Raw genomic sequence first — 6,627 nt, forward strand, 5'->3', positions numbered from 1 at the left:
ATAACTCCATGCTGCATAATCGAAAAAATAAAGAAAATCTGTGAATTTCAGTATATTTATTATCTAGGGCACTGTATGTATTAGTATCGTTCAACTATCTAAATATGACCAAAATATATTAAAGGTGTCAACCAAATGCGGTTCATAAGGTAAATTACAACTGTAAAGAATAACGTGGTATTGCTTCAAAGAAATAGTACCAACATTTTCACCTGTTCTGACTGTTGAGAACTTATACAAAAACAGTTAGTAACATTTCTTCTCTCAGTTTGATATCACAAAACTTTTAACTTTAAGGACATGACATACCTCCCGAAACGGGTCCGGTGTCTAAATGGTAATATTTATTATGTCCTTTCTTTCTTCTGTATTTTGTATCTGTTTCAGTTTGTATGCAAATCATCAGGACGGTTTCCATTTTTCTCAATACAGAAAAACATCCTTCACTTCGCTCATTGGAAACGTTTTGATTTCGAACACCCAACCTAACTTCATCTCTGGTAGTCTTTGTCTTCAGCTTTCCTTTCTTTCTTTACATAACTGCATCACATTCATCTTTCCGTTTCCACAATTAATGCAGATTAAATATTTGCCTCCAGCCTTATATTCGCGATAGTACTTGATTACTTAGAGATTTTTTTCTCCTATATTACCTCACTAAGTTGAGTTCATCACTGTACATGGAGGTGAAGGAATGGATAGAAGTAAATATTATAGTAGATTTATTACCGTAGAGTCTCCTCAATTCCGTACCAGAATGTCAATGTTTCCCCCTCCACACGTCTTCATTTTCCTAAGTTTTAAACTATGTAGTAATCGAAATTAATCGGTACCTGAAGATGTAGGGAAGCGTAAGAGTAATTGGCAAAATTTTGCTTATATTAATTTGCCAAAACAAGAAAAAAAATTTATTATTTAATTCTGGCAAACCCAGTTAAGATTTTATTTATTTTATCGACTTCTACACTAGTTTTCCATACTTTAATCTGAACTCTTCTCAGTTTCTGAAGCGCAGAATATTTTTTTTATTAAAAATTCTAAATTAAGAGACCACACCATCCTTTCGTTAGTTCTGGGGTCTCCAATGGCATGGACCGGATACTGTGTGTGTACTGTGATTTCCATAAAGCCCTTGTTGTTCTCAAAAATCTCGTTCTGGGACTTCTTTCGCACTTGGAGATATATGCTATACTTGCCTCGCGAAACGTACGGCGAGATTTTGGCCCGCGAGGTCTTGGCTACGCAAGGTTCTGGCCCGGCGAGATTTTGTGCCGCGAGGTTTTGGCCGGCGAGATTTTGGGCGGCGATGTTTCAGCCACGAAATTTTGTCCGTATCCCTGCCGGTACACGTACGGAGATGATTGCTCTCACAATGATGTCGTTGCAGTTCGAGTGTCGAGGATGTCTACCTGTGCTTTTTATGCAGGAGAGAACATGTAGTCCTTTTTGTCAACAGGATTTCTGCGCGCTAGTTATTTATTGGGTTCGCAAATATCTACTCCCAATCTTAACGAATTCTTATTCTAAGATTCATCATTCAGGTCAAGGCCTAAAGGACGAGATTGCAAACATTTGCGCCAAGCACCTAAGTCATTGGACGATGCAGCGATCAGTCTGGCCTTGTTTTCTGGGTTGTCGGAAGACTGTAGTAAAAATGAAAAATTTCATTGTATGATAGGTTCTTCCCATGTGGATTGTTTAGCCCTGAAACTGAAGTCGGATAATCGGAGCCCAACCAACAACGACCATGTGGACTAGCATTCTTGAACTTCAGAATCGCAGTGAAGATTGTTGTTCTGTTGGAGAGATGATTTTATTAGACATAGAGCCGTAGAATGATGCCAAGAAGGTGAAAATAACCAAATCTAAGGCTCTTCAAATGATTAATCCACCAAAATTAACCGGGAGAGATCTCTGAAGCCATGTACTATCATCAAGGACATAATTTAGGATAGACTCCAACCAGATTTTATACTGTTGTCATATCTTTCTAATAAATCCTCTTCTTTACATGAAAGTGAACATCGCAGGAAATATAATAATCTTGTAATGGAAAATGATGTTCTTAGTAAGTAAAAGCAGAATGGGCAGGTATTGATGATAGATGTGAGAAATACATGTGTAACTGGTTAAGCTTCTCAGTTAATAGAGTTGTCATTGTATCAGCTTTGAAAGCAGCTCCAAGGGGGAAAGCTTTTGATGGCGACATGAATTGAATACCTGAAGCTACTTGGTTGTTTGACGAAAACAGTGTGCGCTTTTGTTCATTTGTAGTTTCAAGAAAGCTGATTTCACATTTCTTGAAATTTAGTTGCAGACCAATTGTAGCCTTCTGTGTGTTGATCATTTTTAATGTATTTAATACAATAGCCGGATCAAAAGCTATTGCACCATCATCGAGGTTGCAGATATTTAAGTCTGTCTTGATATTATTGACTATATGCTGCAATGTTACCGCAAATAATGCTGGACCTAAAGGATCACCTTGTTGAATTCCTCCTTCTAATAAGATCATATCTTTGTCATAATATACATTCTAGCTTGCTGGCTTCACCATAGATTTGGTGTACATAGGGGTATATCGAAGTTTCTTTGAGCAAGGAATTGGAGTAGTGGTTGTTTAATACCCCCACAGATAATCTTCGATGCATGTCTGAATTTGATGTACCTCCAATGCTGAGAAGGAGAAAATATAAGTGGAAGGACAGATGGAGGAAATAGATATCCAAGAGATAGCACATAGTGTTTATAAGGAAGTATGTGGAAGAGAACACCACGCCAACAGGTCTTCGGATCAATCAGTTAGACATAAAAAGCTAATCAAGAAAGCTCACGTTGGATATCATAATAAGGAGAACTAAAGGAGTGGAAGACAGGGAAAAAGGGACTGAAAAAGAGTGATAATTAAAGAAAATTTATCTACATTTGTTAGAGAAGTGATGAGACATTTGGATAATTGGTAAAAGAAATTTGATGTGAAACAGAGAGAAAGTTTGAAGAAAATGAAAACAAACCAGGATGGACTGAACAGAAAGAAGTAAGCGCAAATAGCGTAATAGTAACTGGAAATGCAAAATTAACATACAAAATAAAGACATGCTTGGAAATAAGCGAGAGGTTTAAGCTATATTTGGGAAACAGAAGAGAAAGAACCATATTGGTCAATATTGTTGAAAAAGGAATGTTACCAAGCACTAAGAGAGAGTGCGTCTTTAAAACAATAGAAAAAGAAATGGAAAATAGGATTATAAGAAAATGAAAAAAAGAGAAAGTGTTGAAGTCCCTAACGCTGATATTGATTAATATGTATGCATGATTGGTGAGTGTAAAAGAGCCTCTAAGCTTAGCTTAGAGACTGAGCCTTGTAGTAGAGATTGTAATGAACAGGTAGGAAGAGAAAGTGTAAGGAGGAGGAATCTAGTAACATTTTGAAGAAATGTAAATGATTGGCTTGGAATATTGAAACAAACTAAGCGTCATTTCGAGAAATTTGCTAAAACAATTAATGACAGGAAAAGAGATTAGGCTAAAAATGAAAATGGACGGAGAAAGGGAAATCAACTTCATGGACATGATATTAGAGAGAATTGGAGGAAAATTCGAGAAAACTAGGTACAGGAAAGAAACCAATGCAGAGATGTACTTCATAAGAGGATTGACGTAGGCAAAAGGAACTAGTAGAATTTTATACTAGACATAAGAAAGAGGGTTAAAAATATAGATAGCGACGAACAAAGAAACAAAGAAAGCATACATAGAAATACCATGCCAGCTACTAAAGAGAAACAGATATTGAAGAGAAGATTTAAAAAATAGAAAAGAGGAAGATGTGAAGAATGAAGGAAAGAATGTGTCAGAAATGTGATAAAACGGAGGTACTGAAGAAACGTTGAAGAAGGAAGAGATTAAAACTTATAGAAAAGAATGAAAGAGAATAATATCGTTACTGAGAGAAAAAGGAAAGACGAGAGAAAGGAAGACAAGATCAAAAGAGGAAGGAGTAATGAATCAAGTTAATTGTAACAAGTGCTAGATGAAGTACGGAGTGGAAAGAGGAAAGATATTAGAACAAAGGAATATATGATGCTACACTAAAAAATAAATAAAAAGAAATGATTTTTTTAAATTTTACGTCGCACAGTTACGCAGGCTAGGATAAATAACACGGTAGTGATGAGAAATGAATGGAGTTGTGGAATGGATAATTGGAAGAAACGGGAGAACTCCGGGAAAGCCTACTCACACGGCTCTTATCCACTACGCGCAAGCTCAGGTCAAACGAGGGACCCCAAACACCAAAGCTGAGCGCTCTATCACTGAGTTAAGACTACAAAGACCGAAGAACGCAATATATTAAAGAAGCGGGAAATGAGATAAATTGGGAATGAATAAAAGGAGTATAGAGGGAAAAGGAATTTGATAACGAAATGGAAAATAACCTAGTATATTAAGAAAATGGGAAGAGAAAATGTATGAGAGATATGCTAAAATTACTTTATTGTATTTACGGAAGAAGAAATGTCGTATTCCTAGGTGTGTTTCATCTAAACTATTGATTCTTCAAAAACTGTATAGGACCTTGTTGCGTTTAGTCAAATAGTAAACATTTTTGTTACAAAATATTGTTAATAAAATCTCTATTTTAAATGACAATAAGAGAAATAGCTCTAAATGTTTTGCCAGTTGTCCTGGAGTTATCTATTCCTAGAACGTCCCATACTTCCCGCTGCATGGCGCTGGTTGTGCCTGTATGCTCCTCTGGAGTGTGCAGGTAGCGAGCGGCGTATTGTTCCAAATAAATGAATTGGTTGTAGTTCGTTCTAGATTTGCTGCGACTTGATAATATGGAGAAGTAAAATGAAATTGTGTTAACTTAGTGGAAAGAAGGACTGAGATTTATCCATAGTATGGATTAAGGAGGTTCTGGCCAAACGTAACCACGAAATTAGTATTCTTTTTCAAATAAAGAAGTGGTTTGACCTGGTTCGTATGGTAGATTTACGTCTTCTTTGATTACTATTATACTTAGGTCATATCTTTTGACTTAACAGCTATTTATGAGCTGGTGTTGCTGCTTGCTAACCTATTTGTCATAACCAGTTAATTTTAACTACTAAAAGATGCACAAAATCACATAAAGAAATTCATTGCTTTAAATATAGTATTTTATGAGTTTAAAAAAAACTTTTTGTTCTTTGGTCTGGGGATTTTATACTCCATTCGTTCTTTGTCAAACAAAACCTTGAAGAAATAGCTGAAAACTACTTGTTACCGACAGTTGAGATGTATTTAACAGATTTAAGTGAAGTCGAATACTATATCAATAACATATGTATTTCTTGTTATTGAATTTCTTCGTATTATAGTAAAGTTTGTTATCTCTTTTGGGAAATAGGTTGTTGTAAATGCCACTATAACTGGTAACCTGCTAGACCGCTTACAATCATACAAAGTCACTGTTTCCGTTAATTTTCTTCTTTTTTTTGTCTCTGTGTAAGTATGATAGTTTTGGATTTATCTCTTTAATACCAAATAATTCAGTACTGAGAATTTCCGTTGGGATATAATTCTATATGTGTGTTCATTCCGCAACAACCTTATTACAGCAAATGTTATGCTCTTTCTTTTGGATAATAATGTATTTTGAGCTAGAATGTAAGGGATCCAAGTTTCTTTTTTTTAATTTTATCATACTAGTTTAAGAGGATTCTGGTTTAGGCCCATTTTACCAAGATTGTTGCACCAGCGCAAATCCGAATAGGATACAAATTTAGTATGCTATTTAGATGATCGTAATACACAGGTTTATCAAGTTTTTAAAGCTATCTCACTTAATGAAACCAAAACGTAATTATTCACTGGACTACTTTTTTTAAATCCTTGTTCGTGGGAGAAAAGAAACATGCTTAGGATGACTTTGGTTTTCTAAATCTTTTATCTGCATTTTAAGTTTTCTTAATACTGAATATAACACTTTTTTGTTATATGGATTTCTCGTTTACAGAGAAGAGTTACCAATTTTTTTTTCTAATTAAACAAGATTTGCAAAGTAATCACAAAATATAATATACATTGCAGAAATATAAATTACAAAAAATGTAACAATAGAATTGAATGATAGTTTTGTTTCTTATTTTCAAAATATTTGTGTGTGAACTGAGCTTGTTTGTAATTTCCTTTTGTAACACCATTGATTGCCTTACAGAAACACATCAGTTGCTTAGTTGGCACATAGATTGGAAGAAGCTTTTTATATTATTGCCAGCGTTTCGTGATTTTGGTAATGCAATTTTTATATTTCTTTTAGTAGAAAACTTGAATATTATTAAAAATAATTATAAGTTCCATTACGTCATCACTAGAATTAGTTTATGTTTAAATTATGTATAGTAATTATCCTCCACTGAAACTTTTCCAAGTCAGGAAAATTTGATTAACATGCTTTACTGAATTTAGCTATTAGGCTTTTAACTTTTGCCTAGGTTTACTTTATTCTTAGGATTTTATCCATAAATTCTTTACTAGTCTGGAGGAAATTCATCGAAGCTAAAAATTTCGTTATGTCTAATGTTTCTCGGTGGCTTTTACCTAACTTGCGGGTGCTGAATCTGAATCTGCTGGGAGTAC

The 6,627-nt window shown here is 34.7% G+C and overlaps 1 long non-coding RNA gene across 1 annotated transcript in view; it reads left to right on the forward strand.

The window, feature by feature from the left end:
• Positions 1 to 6,283, forward strand: part of LOC145683305 (uncharacterized) — a 175,912-nt gene extending 169,629 nt beyond the window's left edge. The window contains exon 3 of the long non-coding RNA XR_014131006.1: positions 6,206 to 6,283. This is a non-coding gene — a long non-coding RNA (uncharacterized LOC145683305). The remainder of the gene's footprint in view (positions 1 to 6,205) is intronic.
• Positions 6,284 to 6,627: the final 344 nt, after the last annotated feature.

This window comes from Thermobia domestica, chromosome 4 (genome assembly GCF_964235325.1).
Source record: "Thermobia domestica chromosome 4, izTheDome1.hap1.1, whole genome shotgun sequence".
Taxonomy (NCBI): Eukaryota; Metazoa; Arthropoda; class Insecta; order Zygentoma; family Lepismatidae; genus Thermobia; species Thermobia domestica.